Genomic DNA, 18,898 nt, shown 5'->3' with positions numbered 1-18,898 from the left:
AGCTTCCCCCCACTTTTTTTTTTTTTCGCTTCTACCTCCTCTTTTTTACTACTGTGGTACTGTTGTACCTTCCAGTTGTTGATTCACGTATATTTTTATTTTTATATTCTTTCTAACATATCTGTTAGTTGCCTAGTCTAGTTTTATTTTTTACTTTGTTTTTGCTCTCTATTTTTTTTTCCCCACCCCACGCAGCTTGCGGGATCTTAGTTCACGAGCCAGGCGTTGGCCCGAGGCTCCTGTGGTGGAAGCTCCGTGTCAGAACCACTGGACTAACAGAGAATCTCAGACCCCAGGGAATATTCATCAGAGTGAGGTCTCACAGAGGTCCTCATATCAGCACCAAGACCCAGCTCTACCCAACAGCCTACAAACTCCACTAATGAAACTGAAACCATAATTTAAAATCTTCCAACAAACAGAAGTCCAGGACCAGATGGCTTCACAGGTAAATTCTATGAAACATTTAGAGAAGAGCTAACACCGATCCTGCTCAAAATCTTCCAAAAAATTGCAGAGGGAGAAACACTCCCAAATTCATTCTATTAAGCCACCATCACACTGACATCAAAACATATCACAAAAAAAAGAAAATTATACACCAATATCACTAATGAACATAGATGCAAAAACCCTCAACAAAGTACTAGCAAACAGAATCCAACAACATATCAAAAGGATCACACACCATGATCAAGTGGAATTTATCCCAGGTATGCAAGGATTTTTCAATATACGCAAATCAATCATTGTGATACACCACATTAACAAATTAAGCAATAAAAACTATATGAGCGGGCTTCTCTAGTGGCACAGTGGTTGAGAGTCCACCTGCCCGTGCAGGAGATGCGGGTTCGTGCCCCAGTCTGGGAAGATCCCACATGCCGCAGAACGGCTAGGCCCTTGAGCCATGGCCGCTGAGCCTGCGTGTCCAGAGCCTGTGCTCCGCAACGGGAGAGGCCAGAACAGTGAGAGGCCCGCATACCAAAAAAAAAAAAAAAAAACCAATATGAGCATCTCAACAGATGCATAAAAAGCTTCCGACAAAATTCAACACCCACTTATGATAAAAACTCTCCAGAAAATGGGCATAGAGGGGACCTACCTCAACATAATAAAGGCCATATACGACAAACCCACAGCAAACATCATACTCAATGGAGAAAAACTGAAAGCATTTCCACTAAGATCAGGAATAGAACAAAGATGTCCACTCTCGCCACTGTTATTCAACATAGCTTTGGAAGTCCTAAGCATGACAATCAGAGGAGAAAAAGAAATAAAAGGAATACAAATTGGAAAAGAAGATGTAAAACTGTCACTGTTTGCAAATGACATGGTACTATACATAGAAAATCCTAAAGATGCCACCAGAAAACTACTAGAACTAACCAATGAATTTGGTAACGTTGAAGGATATGAAATTAATGCACAGAAATCTCTGGCGTTCTTACATACCAACAACCAAAAATGAGAAAGAGAAATTAAGGAAACAATCCCATTTACCATCACAACAAAAAGAATAAAATACCTTGGAATAAACCTGCATAAGGAGGCAAAAGACTTGTACTCAGAAAACTATAAAACACTGATGAAAGAAATCAAAGATGGGCTTCCCTGGTGGCGTGTGGTTGAGAGTCCACCTGCTGGTGCAGGGGGCACAGGTTCGTGCCCCAGTCTGGGAAGAACCCACATGCCACGGAGTGCCTGGGCCCGTGAGCCATAGCCACTGAGCTTGCGCATCTGGAGCCTGTGCTCCACAACCGGAGAGGCCACAACAGTGAGACGCCCGCATACCACAAAAAAGAAAAAAAAAAATCAAAGATGACATAAACAGATGGAGAAATATACCATGTTATTGGATTGGAAGAATCAATATTGTGAAAATGACTATACTACCCAAAGCAATCTAGAGATTCAATGTAATCCCTATCAAACTACCAATGGCATTCTTCACAGAATTAGAAAAAGTTTACAATTCATAAGGAAACACAAAAGGCCCCAAATACTCAAAACAATCTTGAGAAAGAAAAATGGAGTTGGAGGAATCAGGCTCCCCGACTTCAAACTATACCACAAAGCTACAGTAATCAAGACAGTATGGTACTGGCACAAAAACAGAAATATAGATCACTGGAACAGGATAGAAAGCCCAGAGATAAACCCACACACATATGATCACCTTATCTTTCAGAAAGGAGGCAAGAATATACAATGGAGAAAAGACAGACTCTTCAATAAGTGGTGCTGGGAAAACTGGACAGCTACATGTAAAAGAATGAAATTAGAACATTCCCTAACACCATACACAGAAATAAACTCAAAATGGATTAAAGACCTAAATGCAAGGCCAGACACTAAAAAACTCTTAAGAGGAAATCATAGGCAGAACACTCTTTGACATAAATCACAGCAAGATCCTTTTTTACCCACCTCCTAGAGAAATGGAAATAAAAACAAAAATAAACAAATGGGACCTAATGAAACTTGAAAGCTTTTGCACAGCAAAGGAAACCATATGTAAGACAATCCTCAGAATGGGAGAACATATTTGAAAATGAAGCAACTGACAAAGGATTAATCTCCAAAATTTACAAGCAACTCAATATCAAAAAAACAAACAACCCAATCCAAAAATGGGCAGAAGACCTAAATAGATATTTCTCCAAAGAAGATAAACAGATTGCCAAGAAACACATGAAAAGATTCTCAACATCACTAATTATTAGAGAAATGCAAATCAAAATTACAATGAGGTATCACCTCACACTGGTCAGAATGGCCATCATCAGAAAATCTAGAAACAATAAATGCTGGAAAGGGTGTAGTGAAAAAGGAACCCTCCCTCACTGTTTGTGGGGATGTAAATTGATACAGCCAGTATGGAAAACACTATGGAGGTTCCTTAGAAAGCTAAAAATAGAACTGCCATATTACCCAGCAATCCCACTACTGGGCATTTACCCTAAGAAAACCATAATTCCAAAAGTCATGTACCACAGTGTTCACTGCAGCACTATTTACAACAGCCAGGACATGGAACCAACCTAAATGTCCATCAACAGATAAATGGATAAAGAAGCTGTGGCACATATATACAATGGAATATTACTCAGCCATAAAAAGAAACGAAATTGGGTTATTTGTAGTGAGGTGGATGGACCTAGAGACTGTCACACAGAGTGAAGTACGTCAGAAAGAGAAAAACAAATACTGTATTCTAACGCATATATATGGAATCTAAAAAAAAAAAAAAAGGTACTGATGAACCTAGTTGCAGGGCAGGAATAAAGATGTAGACATACAGAACAGACTTGATGACACAGGGTGGGAAAGGAAAGCTGGGGTGAAGTGAGAGTAGCATCGACATATATACACTACTGAATGTAAAACAGTTAGCTAGTGGGAAGCAGCAGCACAGCACAGGGAGATCAGCTCAGTGCTTTGCGATGACCTAGAGGGGTGGGATAGGGAGGATGGGAGGGAGGCTCAAGAGGGAGGGGATATGGGGACATATATATGCATATGGCTGATTCACTTTATTATACAACAGAAACTAACACAGTATTGTGAAGCAATTACACTCCAATAAAGATCTATTTAAAAAACAAAAATGAGACATGAACGAAATTTCCATAGACTTTTCATAATAACATTCTATCTTTTAAAAATATCCACCTAAAGATTTTTTAAATTGAAGTGAACAGCGTATTAGTTCCAGATGTACAACATAATGATTTGATATTTACACATACTGTGAAATGATCAGCAGAAATAAGTCGAGTTAACACCACCACCATAGTTACAAATCCTTTTTCTTACGATAAGAACTTGTAAGTTTTACTCTCTTAGCAACTTTCAAATATGCAATATAGTGTTAACAAAGTCACAATGCCATACCTGGCCCAAGGCTTGCAGGATCTTAGTTCGCCGACCAGGGATCAAACCTGGGTGGGCCCCCAGTAGTGAAAGCACTGAGTCCTAACCATGAGACAGCCAGGGAATTCCCAAAGAGGTTTTAACTTTAAAATATTTTGGGGCTTCCCTGGTGGCGCAGTGGTTGAGAGTCCGGCTGCAGATGCAGGGGACACGGGTTTGTGCCCCGGTCTGGGAAGATCCCACATGCCGCGGAACGGCTGGACCTGTGAGCCATGGCCGCTGAGCCTGCGCGTCCGGAGCCTGTGCTCCACAACGGGAGAGGCCACAACAGTGAGAGGCCCGCGTATCACACACACAAAAAAGTTTTGGTTATGCTGACATCCAGACAATAAAATACTCTGAAGAGAAGTTTGAAACATCAGAGGAGAGACAGTACTTATCAACTACAAAACAGTGTATCTGTGTTCAAAACGCCCAGCTGAACTCTATTGACCATATATACTTAAGAATATATACCAAGATTCTAAATCCTATTCTCAATTCATCAAACATCTACTGAAACGTCTACTAAATCTTATGCACAATGCTAGACCCAGTAGCTGGTTTGAAAGATTTTACTGGTAGGAAGGCAAACATATAAACAGTAATTTCAATGTCACTGCTTTGAATGCTAGTGGTAATTACTATGATAAAGGTATATCAAGGTGCTTTTCTACGAATAAAGGAAAAACTGTCCATTGGGGAGTGGGAGATGTAGTGGGATATGGCATGGTTGTCAGGAAAAACTTCCTTAACGATGTTTCCCATGCTGTCCAGATACTTTTGTTTTCATTGAGCATCCAATGTTATAGGCTTGAGAAGGTAATTACAAAAGGTTTAGCATATTACTTTGATTCATTCACACAATTAGTGCCTATTGTGTGTGGTACAGTCTTGGCAAATATGTTCATAGTTTATTTCTAAATTAGGTATAGTCCCACAAAGCCAGTAATTTAAATAGTGGCTGAAAAATCATCTATACTTTATTTTCCCAAAATGCTTATCTTTCCACCAGTGCTTCTTATTTTACCTCCTCCCGACTCCTTTCCAGTAAATTAAATGAAATGGTAACATTTAATCATATCTACGGTATTCGAAAATCCTTTAAACCGGGGGTCCCCAACCCCTGCCCCCAGACCAACACCGGTCTGCGGCCTGTTAGGAACCAGGCCACACAGCAGGAGGTGAGCAGCAGGCAAGCAAGTGAAGCTTCATCTGCTGCTCCCCACAGCTCGCATTAGCACCTGAACTATCGCTCGTGTTACCACCTGAACCATCCCTCCTTCCCCATCCATGGAAAAACTGTCTTCCATAAAACCAGTCCCTGGTGCCAAAAAGGTTGGGGACCACTGCTTTAAACACTAATAGATTCCATACTTGCTTTTATTTCTAAAATAAATAGAACTGAACAAATTTAACTAAGTAAAATCATGTGGTTTGCTTAATGTGGACTATAACAGAAGAAAGTTATTCTCAGTCTCAAGTCAGGATTTATTCTGTATATTGTCTACTGTGCCACTCCAAAATCTACATTATAATAGCTACAGAGCTACTTAGATAGAAAAAAATTACTACTGGCAATTATTTAAATTTGCAGTACAATTCCATCTTTTCCATTCTGCCTTTGATGGAAAACTTTGCAGTCATAGTGAAGACCCAATTCACCAAAAAGCTGTCTTTCTGACAGAATTCCATTTACATGTTTTAGTAAATGTTTCCACAAGATAAAGTTTGAAACAAGGATATCACAAAAAAACAAAATTACAGGTCAATATCACTGATGAACATAGATGCAAAACTCCTCAACAAAATACTAGCAAGCTGAATCCAACAATACATTAAAAGGATCATACACCATGATGAAATGGGATTCATCCCAGAGATGCAAGGATTTTTCAATATCCACAAATCAATCAGTGTCAATCAGTGATACACCACATCAGCAAACTGAAGAATAAAACCCTATGGTCATCTCAAGAGTTGCAGAAAAAGCTTTTGATAAAATTCAACATCCATTTATGATAAAAACTCTCCAGACATAGAGGGAACCTACCTCAATATAATATAGGCCATATATGACAAACCCACGGCTAACATCATACTCAACAGTGAAAAGCTGAAAGCATTTCCTCTAAGATCAGGAACAAGACAACGATGTCCACTCTTGCCACTTTTATTCAACATAGTTTTGGAAGTCCTAGCTACAGCAATCAGAGAAGCAAAACAAACAAAAGGAATCCAAACTGTAAAGAAAAAATTAAAACTGCCACTGTTTGCAGATGACATGATACTATACACAGAAAATCCTAAAGATGCCACCAGAAAACTACTAGAACTCATCACTGAATTCAGTAAAATTGCAGAACACAAAATTAAAATACATAAATCTTTTGCATTTGTATACAGTAACCAACAAAATATCAGAAAGAGAAATTAAGGAAACAATCCCATCTACCATCACATCAGAAAAAATAAAATACCTAGGAATAAACCTACCGAAGGAGCCAAAAGCCTTGTACTCCAAAAACTGTAAGATACTACTGAAAGAAATTGAAGATGACACAAACAGATGGGAAGATATACCTGTGTTCTTGGATTGGAAGACTGAATATTATTAAAATGACCATTCTACCCAAGGTAGTCTACAGATTCAATGCAATCCTATCAGTTTATCAATGACATTTTTCAAAGAACTGAAACAAAAAAATTTTTTAATTTGTATGGAAACACAAAAGACCCTGAATAGCCAAAACAATCCTGAGAAAGAAGAATGGTGCTGAAGGAATCATACTTCCTAACTTCAGACTATACTACAAAGCTACAGTATGGTACTGGCACAAAAACAGACACATAGATCAATGGAACAAGGCAGAAAGCCTAGAAATAAACCCACACACTTACGGTCAATTAATCCATGACACAGGAGGCAAGAATATACAAAGGACAAAAGACAGTCTTTCAATAAGTGGTGCTGGGAAAACTAGACAGCTATTTGCAAAAGAATGAAATTAGAACATTCGCTAACACAAAACACAAAAATAAAACTCAAAATGGATTAAAAACCTACATGTAAGGCTGGATACTACAAAACTCGTAGTGGAATACGTAGGCAGAACTCTCTTTGACATAAACCACAGCAATATTTTTTTGGGATCTGTCTCCTACAGTAATGAAAACAAAAGCAAAAATAAACAAATGAAACCTAGTTGAACTTAAATGCTTTTGCACAGCAAAGAAAATCATAATCAAAACAACAAGACAGCCTACAGAATGGGAGAAAATATCTGCAAACAATGCAATGAAAAGGGATTAATTTCCAAAATATATAAACAGCTCATGCTGCTCAATATCAAAAAAACAAACAACCCAATCAAAAAATGGGCAGAGGGTTTCCCTGGTGGTGCAGTGGTTGAGAGTCCACCTGCCAATGCAGGGGACACAGGTTCGTGCCCTGGTCCGGGAAGATCCCACATGCCACGGAGCGGCTAGGCCCGTGAGCCATGGCCACTGAGCCTGCGCGTCCGGAGCCTGTGCTCTGCAACGGGAGAGGCCACAACAATGAGAGGCCCGCGTACCGCAAAAAAAAAAAAAAAAATGGGCAGAAGACCTAAATAGACATTTCTCCAGAGAAGACATACAGATGGCCAACAGGCACAGGAAATGATGCTCAACATCACTAGTTATTAGAGAAATGCAAAATCAAAACTATAATGAGGTATCATCTCACACCAGTCAGAATGGCCATCATTAAAAAGTCTACAAATAATAAATGCTGGAGAGGGTGTAAAGAAAAGGGAACCCTCCTACTCCTACACTGTTCGTGGGAATGTAAATTGGTGCAGCCATTATGGAAAACAATATGGAGGTTGCTTAAAAAACTGAAAATAGCATTACCATATGATCCAGCAAGCCCACTCCTGGACATATATCTGAAGAAAATGCTAATTCCAAAAGATACATGCACCCCAATGTTCGTAACAGTATTATTTACCATAGCCAAGACACGGAATCAACCTAAAAGTCCACTGATGAACGGATAAAGATGATGTGGCGTGCGTGTGCGCACATACACACACACATATATATACACAATGGAATATTACTCGGCCATAAAAAAGAATGAAATAATGTCATTTGCAGCAACATGGATGGACCCAGAGATTATCATACTGAGTAACTCAGACAGAGAAAGACAAATACCATATGACATCACTTATATGTGGAATCTAAGAAAATGATACAAATGAGCTTATTTACAAAACAGAAATAAACTCACAGACATAGAAACCAAACTTATGGTTACCAAAGGGGAAAGGGAGGGAGGGATAAATTAGGAATTTGGGATCAACAGATACATACTACTATATATAAAACAGATAAACAACAAGGACCTACTGTATAGCACAGGCAACTATATTCATTACCTTGTAATAACATATAATGAAAAAGAATCGATATATATGTATAACTGAATCACTGCTGTACATCTGCAACACTGTAAATAACTATACTTCAATTTTTAAAAAAGGATTAAAAAAAGATAAAGTCTGCAATATGTAATACTATTGTTCAATATAAGGAAGAAGCAGGACACATCATAAAATGAAAAAAAGTCATCATTTTTCCAGTAATCTATAAAATCATTGCCCATGATGCTTACATTTAAACCCCAAATAGTTATTTCATAAGGAAAACAAAAATCTAAAATGCTATCCTGCTTAAGGAGATGCTGCTATGAAATATTTTAAATTTTCTATACTGTTGCATAATCAAATGAGCCCACAGATATTTAGTGAGAATCTAAGTTCTGTGTTATACTGTGAAAGGAAAAAGGTGAAGAAAATAGTTCCTTCTCTCGAAGAACTTAAGACTATTGGAAAACACAGACAAGGAAATAGGCCATCATAATGAAGCATAACTATTACTAGAAAGAGGTAAGACATAAGAACAAGGCACTCTAAGACCACACAGAATTGGCATTTAACCTAAGCTTGTGAATTCAAATAGTGCTCCTTAGAGAAAGTGATGGTTAAAGTGCCACCTGAAGGATAAATAGACCTTAAATAGGCAAAGGGTGTTGAGGTGGAGTAAGGGAAGGAAAGGACAGAGGGGAAAGCAGAAGAAACAGTCTAAGCAGACAGAACCGTAATCACATAGGAGAGAGTAAGAGAGCATACAAATGCCAGGAGACAGGGATGGCAAGTAGTTCAGAAACACCAAAATATAATTTGTATATGGCTGGAGATTGGGCCAGAAGGGAACTGAGGAGAGGATGAATGCCAAAAAATGAACAGAAGATATGAGCAGGGAATATGAAGGCCTCTGTGGCATGTTGAGAAGTTTGGACTTTATCCTCCAGGCAACATGGAGAACAAATTAATACCAATGGCAAGCAGACCAGTTAGGAGGCTGGACGATAGTAACTGCAGTTGCAGTAAGGATGGAATTGAATGGGAGTTAGGAAAATGAATACTAGGATTGAACGACATTGATAGGAGGCCTAAGAGAGGGAGGAGACAAGAATGATACATAGGTTTCTGGCTCAGATAACTGGCTGGGTGTTGGTAACAGTAACTAAGAGGGAGAATGAATGAAGTGGTGGAAGAGATGATCATTATCAAATTGTTTCAGATATGCTATGATTAAGATGCCTGTGAAAAATCCAAGTGGTTAGTTCTAAAGGTCTAGAATTCAAGAAAAAGATGCAGAGTCATATCTTAGATGGAAAGTAGGTCCTGAAGTCAGTGTGTTAGGCAAAAACTGCAAACAGTAAAAATTATCTTTGGAAATTCGTTAGGAAGCCCTTTCACCTCACAGTGGAGACCCACATACCATCTCTTAATAAGCCAGTCCTCTAGCACTGGGACAAACTGCTGTTTCTTTGGTTGAGTACTAAATGATCACTAAGTAGAACATGAAAGATCCAACTTGAATTTTTAAATGCTTTTAAAACATTTTCTACTGTTATCTTCCATGTATATGGGTTGACTTTCTTCTGTGAAGAGTGTATATGATGCAAATGAACTATATACATTTAAGCTTTCATATAAATAGATGGTAACTGAAGTCACATTAGATAATGAGATACAGGAAGAGTGTACTAGTTTCCTACTGCTGCTGTAACAAATACCACAAAGTTGGTGGATTAAAACAACACAAATTTACTCTCTTACAGTTTTGGAGGTCAGAAGTCCAAAATGAGTCTCACAGAGCTAATATCAATGTGTCAGCAAGGCTGGTTCCTTCCGAAAGTGCCAGGGGAGAATCTGTTCCTTGTCTTTTCCAGCTCTTACAGGCTGCCTTACCATGTGGTCAAATCACTCTGGTCTCTGCCTCCATGGTGATATTTCCTTCTCCTCTGACACCTCCTGTGTCTTTCTTATGTGAACCATTTTGATTACATCAGGCCCAATAGGATAACTTCCCATCTCAAGAGCCTCAATTTAATCATAGCTAGAAAGTCACTTTTGCATCCAAGGTAATAGTAATATTCACATGTTCTGGGGATTAAGACATGGACATTTTGGGGACTTCCCTGGTGGCACAATGGTTAAGACTCCATGCTCCCAATGCAGGGGGCCTGGGTTCGATCACTTGTCAGGGAACTAGATCCCACATGCATGCTGCAACTAAGAGTTCGCATGCCACAACTAAGGAGCCCACCTGTCACAACTAAGGAGCCCATGTGCCGCAACTAAGAAGCCAGCAAGCTGCAACTAAGAAGGCCATGTGCCGCAACTAAGGACCATGCAAGCTGCAACTAAAACCCAGTGCAACCTAAATAAATAAATATTAAAAAAAAAAAGACATGGAGATTTTAGGCCAAATGGGTATCATTCAGCCTATCACAGAGAGTATGCAAAGAATAAAGGTATTGGTAGTTCTTCAATTGAATGGTGAGTCCACGTCAATTCATTTTGCCATTATGCTTCCTTACATATATGTTACATACATTCATGTGTATATAAAATATATAATGTAAAACACTTTTATAAAAGTAAAGAACTATAAATCAAACTCTGAGAAACACTAGCAGTTCAAGGAATGGACAAAAGATGATGGGCATTCAAAGGGAACTGAGGAGTAAAGCCAAAATAGAAGTGAAAGGAAGAATCTTTCAAGTATGAGAAAGTCATCCTTTTGGATTGCAACGGTCATGTAAGATAAGTACTGAGAAGAGTCTATTCATTTAGTAACAGGTTCACTGTCGACCTTGATGAAAGCTATTTCAGTGGAATGGTGGATACAAAAATAGATTACACTGAGCTGAGGAGTGCATGGGAGGTCACGATCTGGAAAAAGCCAGGTGCAGATAAATCTTTTACATACTAGTGAATAAAATACTGTAAATAAACAGACAAAATCTAAGATGCTCCAATAATCCAGGAAGAGGAACTAGAATATAGGTAAGATTTATGAAAGGAGGGGGGAAAAGAGGTGGGGAAGAAAGAAAGGAATAAAAACTAAAAGAAAGAAGCCACAAAAGAAAGAATAATAATGATGATGTTAATGATGGTGATAATTTTGTTGTTACAATTTATTAGGCCTTAGCATATGCTGCACACTGCCCCGAACACTTCATATACTTTATGAAACAGATTATTATGTCCAATTTACAGAACATAAAACAGGCACAAAGTAGACAGAGCAAGAAATGTCAGAGGTGGCACTCAAATGTCGGTAGTTGACTCTAAAACATGTGCTCCTAACTACTGTATTAACTGATGTGATGGCGCCAATACAGTATTTTAAGTATGAAAAAGCTAAGAATGGCAGAATTAGCCAGAAGCTAATTAGCTAAGAAACTAAGAATTAGCTTGGCAGCATGGCTAATATCGGGAGTTAGAAGAAAATCTCTGGAAAGCAGTTCTTCCCAAAGCTAGAGTCAAGGACGCTAAGTAAAGAGATTTTAAGGGAGTTGGCCACATCAACAGTTTGAACTCAAAACCAAAAGATTAAATTGGGGACCAAAATAAAAACTTGAGCCCTAAAGAGGGGCCATTTACAAGCAGTAACTAAGATGTACTTAAACCATTAACTTCAGCAGCAGCAGAATACCAATGTTTTAAGTCTCAACTGAAGGAAAAGAAAACTGAAATTTGTGAAATAACCCCAGATGCACATTGTATCCATACCACTACTAACTATGCACTAACATGGTATGCTGAAACACATTAATAAGATGGACAACAAGGCTACCACCAAGGTAATCAGAGAAGACAGTGGGACAGGAGCAAGAGCCTAAAAGATAGCAGTAAAGGGGCTTCCCTGGTGGCGCAGTGGTTGAAAGTCCGCCTGCCGATGCAGGGGGCGCGGGTTCGTGCCCCGGTCTGGGAGGATCCCGCGTGCCGCGGAGCAGCTGGGCCCGTGAGCCATGGCCGCTGAGCCTGCGCGTCTGGAGCCTGCTCCGTGGCGGGAGAGGCCACAGCGCTGAGAGGCCCGCGTACCGCAAAAAAAAAAAAAAAAAAAAAGATAGCAGCAGAAAAAAGTTCTCATAACTACCATTAAATCATTTAGACAGTGTCAGTGAAAGGAAAATATATGCTCACCCAGAGAATGAGATCAACTAGGTTACTGGCCACTAGTACCTGTTACATTCTCAAATTCAAAGAAAACTCTGTAGGTTGACCTTTGTCTGCTGGGATGTTACAGTCACTGGTCAACTGGTACACAATACGGGAGTATTATGCCATCATGAATTCTTTAAACATGGAACTGTTCTCTTCCCTAGAGAACTTCTATTATTATTTACAGTTGAATGAGTTGTAAGACCTCAGTGTCCTGATCCTTTGTCATGTCCTTCAGAATATTGGTGAATAAAGCAAATTCTAATAAATATGAGTTATTTACAACCCTAGGAATAGATTAAACTATAATTATCAATAGACCATCTAAAATGAGATCATTCACTTTCATGAAATGAAATAACATACATAAAGCAATTACCACAGTGCCTAAGTGTTCAATAAATTATAGATATTAGAATTCTTAGGACAATCCCTGGTGGTCCAGTGGTTAAGACTCTGCACTCCCAATGCAGGGGGCCCAGGTTCGATCCCTGGTCGGGGAACTAAAATCCCACATACTGCAACTAAGTCTGCACGCCGCAACTACTAAGCCCACAAGCCACAACCAGAGAAGCCCACGCACCGCAACGAAGACCCAGTATAGCCAAAAATAAATAAATTAAAATGTTAAAAAATAAAAACTTTAAAAAAATAAATTAAAAGAATTCTTATTAGCAACTCCGCTCTCCCCAAAAAAGGTTGCAGAGACTCTTGAGTTATAAGGAAGCCTATAACCGATACCTTTGGTGCTCACATTACATTCCTTTGACCCATTTTTCTTTTCAGCCACAGCTATAGAAGCTCAGACTCGGGTCATCATCCAGTATCCCACCTGAAGTGAACTCATTATGCCTGAGGGTCTTCAGGAGCACTAGTATAGCTCAGAGTACAGAAGAGCTAACACCTTCAACCAAAGGGAAATGAGAACCAGTAGATAAATGTTCAAGCCTTCCAGCTTTCAAATGCATAATACTGAAAGGCATTCTGTATGCTTAGGAGATTCCAGTGGAACTGAGCCTCCTACTGCTTGCTCACTGCAGCAATCTCAATTATCACCCTTTTTCCTTCCTTCCCAGTCTCACTCTAGAGCTCCTCACTTCTAGTTCCTATGTCAACTCTCAAATAAACCACCTATACCCATGGTCTCATACTCTTCTTTGGGAAATGCCAATCTAAGACAAAGCCCATGCACAAGATCCTAAGAAATGATCACCTATCCTTGGATTGAACACTTTTACCCTAACACATTCATCCTAAAAGCAGATGTTACAAAGGCATACATCCTATTAAAGTGTAGAATTGCAGTCTTGGAGACTAGAAAAGAACTACAAGCATTTATTGAATGAGTGAGCAAACTTAGCAAGCAAAATCCCAGAGTTCTTTAAGAAACAGGTAAGAGATCAGTCTATACAATATACACAAACATTATTTGTTCCCTAAAGATATTGCAGTATAAAATATTCCTGGTTCTTGGGACTTCCCTGGTAGCACAGTGGTTAAGAATTCGCCTGCCAATGCAGGGGACACGGGTTCGATCCCTGGTCCGGGAAGATCCCACATGCCGCAGAGCAACTAAGCCCGCGCGCCACAACTACTGAGCCTGTGCTCTATCTAGAGCCCATGCACCTAGAGCTTGTGCTCTGCAACAAGAGAAGCCATCTCAATGGGAAGCCCTCGCACAGCAACGAAGAGTAGCCCCCTCTCGCAGCAACTACAGAAAGCCTGCGCACAGCAACAAAGACCCAACGCAGCCAAAAAATAAAAAATAAATGAATAAATAAAATATTCCTGGTTCTTAATTTTCGTTCAAGGGGCCCAGCTTTCATTACAACCAACTTCCAGAGTTTCTATAACCTATATGCATATGATACAACAGCATAAGTACAATTACAAACAATGACTATATCACAGTAAACCCTTAGTCTGTTTAATCTGACTCAACTGAGTATTCCCCCAAGATTTTTTTTTTAATAAATTATTTTATTTATTTATTTTTGGCTGCATTGGGTCTTCGTTGCTGCGTGCAGACTTTCTCTAGTTGCGGCGAGCAGGGGGCTACTCTTCGTTGTGGTGCACGGGCTTCTCATTGTGGTGGCTTCTCTTGTTGCGGAGCACACGGGCTCTAGGTGTGTGGGCTTCAGTGGTTGTGGCATGCGGGGTCAGTAGTTGTGGCTCATGGGCTCTAGAGCGCAGGCTTAGTAGCTGTGGCACACGAGCTTAGCTGCTCCACAGCATGTGGGATCCTCCCGGACCAGGGCTTGAACCCGTGTCCCCTGCATTGGAAGGCGGGCTCTTAACCACTGCGCCACTAGGGAAGCCCTCCCCCAAGATTTTTAAAGCTTGGTACCAAAGAAAGGGATTTTCAGTCCCTCCCTCATGATAAAGCTATGAGATATAAGCCTGAAAAAAACTTCAGTTTTTCAGTGTTAAATAGCTGAACACTACTGTGTTCCATCAGCTATGATATCTGCCACATCAAAAAAAAAACAAGCTGAAGTAGTAGCTGACAAATGGCAGAGACAAATTAGAGAGAGAATCTAGTAGCTTTCTAGCTCTGATCCCTGGGACCAGTTAGCAGTACCCTTGCCCTTTTCATTGCTTGATAATACCAATATAAACCAATTCTATCTTATCTATGCTAGTCGTTTGAGTTTCTAGGTTTCTGTCACTCGCAACTGAGAACGGTCTAACACAAGAGCTAGTATAAACAAAACGTCATATAAGATCTAGTGCTCTCTATGCAAGGGCTACAAAAGCCTGGGATCCATGAATACCCTGGAAATGTAACTCTTGATTTTATATATTTGAGTGTATACACCTCTAGAAGGAAGTCACCAAAACTTCCATCAGTTACTCAAAATAAATCTCTGACTCCTACATCCTCTCAAAGAAATTAAGATTTATTTGTTGGTGGTCTAAAACAGTGACTCAATGTATTTTTCTGCCCATTTACATGGGCAACAAATTTCCATCTTTTATTAAATGTCATAATTTTCAACCAAATGCACATGTATTTTCTTTTAAACCCTTTCTCTGGCCCATTTCTAAGTTTCTTCCTCCTACCACAGTTGAGAATCAATGGTTTAGAATCTGATTCTATGAAGAACTTTTTGGGGGGTCACCTTTTAGATTTTTTAAACCTATTCAGATGTACTAAAATGCAAGAAATATTAGAATTTAGCTTTTAAATAATTCATCCTAGGCTGGCTGGCCCTGGTAAGATGTAGTAAGCACACTCTATCCTGTCTCTCCCACTGAATACAACCATAAATTCTGGACACGATGCTTGGAAAAGCTATTTGAACACTGAAAAGTAAATAGCAAGCAGATCAGGGAAGATTACCAGAATTCAAAGTATCAGTCAACCAGAGACGAGTTTACCATATTTTTTCCCTCCAGTAGCCCCTGCCTGAACTTAATGCAACTGGAAACCTAGAAATGAGCATTTCTGAAGGAGAAGCATTCTGTCCCAAGAAGCTAGAAGGGGAACTAACAGAAATGTCTGAGTGGGAAATCACCCATTTTTTTTCTTTTCTTTGTTTTCTCGTGCACCAAGTAGTAGGCAATCCTATGGCTTCCATACATGGAAATCTGCAAGAGCCAAAAACTAGAGGGAAGGAAACCTTCTTCTCCATTCATTGAAGTTGTGATTTTAAGAAGGTAGGACCAACACCTACTGCTTTCCTGTTTTTTTTCTCTCTCTGTCCTCCCATCCCTTAGCCCCTGATGCAAATGTAACTGTAGGACTGCACTACAAAACAAGGTAGCAAGAGCCACAAGTTCCTAGACGGAAACTAAAAAGGGAAACCCCATGGAATCGGGTCTTCAGAACATAATGGAATTAAACTAGAAATCAGAAACAGAAAGATGAGAGGAAAAATCTCCAAATTCTTGGAAATTAAAACACTTCTAAATAATCCATGTATCAAAAAGGAAGTTTGGAGGGAAATAAGATATTTTGAACCCAAAGATAATAAATACAACATATCAAAATTTGTGGGATGGAACTAAAGCAATTCAAAAGAAAACAGAAGATGAAGAAGTCCTTCCTAGCTCATTTTGGGTCCAGTATTATACCGATATCAAAACAAAAATAGAACAAAAAAAGAAAACTACAACCAATATCCTTCATAAATATAGATGTAAAAAGCCTCAACAAAGTATTAGCAAATCAGACACAGAAGTATATAAAAAGAATTAAATAACACAACCAAGTGGGATTTATCCTGAGAATGCAAGGCTGCTTCAGTTATTTGAAAAATCAACATAATTCAACATATTGACAGGCTAAAGAAGAAAAACCATAATAATATATCAACTGATACAGAAAGGCATTAGATAAAATATAACATCCATTCATGATTAAAACCTATTAGCAATCTAGGAGTAGAAACTTCCTCAATCTGATAAAAGGCATTTCTACCAAAAAAAATCTTTAGCTAACATTATATTTAACGGTGAAAAACTGAAAGATTTCCCTTAAGATCAGTAAATGGCAAGAATGTCTACTGTCACCACCCTTGTTTAACACTTCTGGAGACCAAAAAGAAACAAAGGTATAGAGAGATTGGACAGAATAAATAAACTGTCCCTAGTCACATACTACATGATTACCTACTTAAAAAATCCCCAAGAATCTACAAAATACATAAAGAACTAACAAATGAATATAGCAAGGTTGCCTGCTCAAACACACAAAAATCAGTCCTATTTCTATATATGGCAATGTACAATTACAAACTGAAATTTTAAAAACAAGGCTATTTACCACAGCTCCCCCAAATTGAGATATGTAGGCATAAATCTAACAGAACATACAGGATCTGCAGATTCAAAACTATGAAACACTGATGAAAGAAATCAATAAATAAATGAAGAGACGTCCATATATATGGACTGGAAGGTTCAGCATAGTAAAAATGACAACTCTCCTCAAATTAATCTATAGATCTAAAACAACACCAATCAAAACCTCAGGTGGATTTTTCAGAGATATGGATAAAAATGATTCTAAAATTTAGACAAAAAGGTAAAGGAACTAGAATAGCTAAAAAAATTTTGAAAAACAAGAATGAAATTGGAAAAATCACAACTCCTCAATTACATTAACTATAAAGCTATAGTAATCAAGGCTATGTGGTATTGGCAAATGGATTTAGATAAATGGAACAGACCCAGACAAATACAATCAACTGATTGGGCTTCCCTGGTGGCGCAGTGGTTGGGAGTCCACCTGCCGATGCAGGGGGCACGTGTTCGTGCCCCGGTCCAGGAAGATGCCACATGCCGCGAAGCGGCTGGGCCTGTGAGCCATGGCCGCTAAGCCTGTGTTTCCGGAGCCTGTGCTCCGCAACGGGAGAGGCCACAACAGTGAGAGGCCCACGTACTGCAAAAGAAAAAAAACAAACAAACAAACAAAAAATATATATATATATATATAGTCAACTGATTACTGACAAAGGTCCAAAAGCAATTCAGTGGTAAAAGAATAGTCTTTACAATAAATGGTGTTGGAACAAATATAGTCCATTTGCAAAAAAAAATTAAGCTCAACTTAAATCTCACACTTTATATAAAAATTCACTCAATATGGATCATAGATCTGAATAAAAAGATTTCAAAACTTCAAGAAGAAAATAGAGGAAAAAAATCTTCATGTCCTGGGGTTAGGCAAAGAGTTCTCTGATATGACAACAAAAGTACAATCCTTAAGAGAAAAAAACTGGTGAACTTTATCAATATTAAAAACTTTTACTCTCTGAAAGATACTGTTAAAAGAATTAAAAGAAAAGCTACAGATGGGGAGAAAATATTTGCAAACTACATATCTAACAAAGGTCTTATATCCAGAATATTTTAAGAACTCTCAAAGCTCAACAATAACAAAATAAACAACCCAACTTAAAAAATGGCAAAAGACATTACAAACACTTCACCTCAATATTATTAGCCATTAGAGAAATACATATTAAAACCACATGAGTTATCCATGATGGAAATGCAAATCAAAACCACCAGATACCACTTCATACTCACTAGGATGGTTATAATAAAGATGGTAATAACGAGTGTTGGCAAGATTGTGAAGCCAATGGAACCCTCATTCACTGCTGGTGGGAATGTAAAGTGGTGCAGACACTTTGGAAAGAGTCTGGCAGTTACTCAGAGGGCTAAACACAGAGTTATCATATTGTCCAGCAATTCAACTCCTCCGTATATACCCAAAAGAGTGAAAACCTGTGTCACACAAAAACTTGTACACAAATGTTCACAGAATGTTATTCATACTAGCCAAAAGGTGAAAACAGACCCACTGTCCATCAACTTGTGTATGATATGTCCATTCAACAGAACATTATTCATCAATAAAAAGGAATCAAGTATTGATACATGCTACAACTTGGTTAAACCTT

General features: G+C 38.8%; 1 protein-coding gene and 1 non-coding gene across 2 annotated transcripts in view; one reads left to right on the top strand and one right to left on the bottom strand.

Annotated features, from left to right (window-relative positions):
• Positions 1-18,898, bottom strand: part of NDUFS4 (NADH:ubiquinone oxidoreductase subunit S4) — a 120,943-nt gene that overhangs the window by 92,526 nt on the left and 9,519 nt on the right. The window lies entirely within an intron of this gene.
• TRNAG-CCC (transfer RNA glycine (anticodon CCC)) lies at positions 12,916-12,988 on the top strand. Its single transcript has one exon. It is a non-coding gene; the product is annotated as a tRNA-Gly (tRNA).

The sequence above is a fragment of the Phocoena phocoena genome, chromosome 3 (genome assembly GCF_963924675.1).
Source record: "Phocoena phocoena chromosome 3, mPhoPho1.1, whole genome shotgun sequence".
Taxonomy (NCBI): domain Eukaryota; kingdom Metazoa; phylum Chordata; class Mammalia; order Artiodactyla; family Phocoenidae; genus Phocoena; species Phocoena phocoena.
Note: the sequence above shows the minus strand (reverse complement) of the source record. Positions and strands in the feature narration are given on the sequence as shown.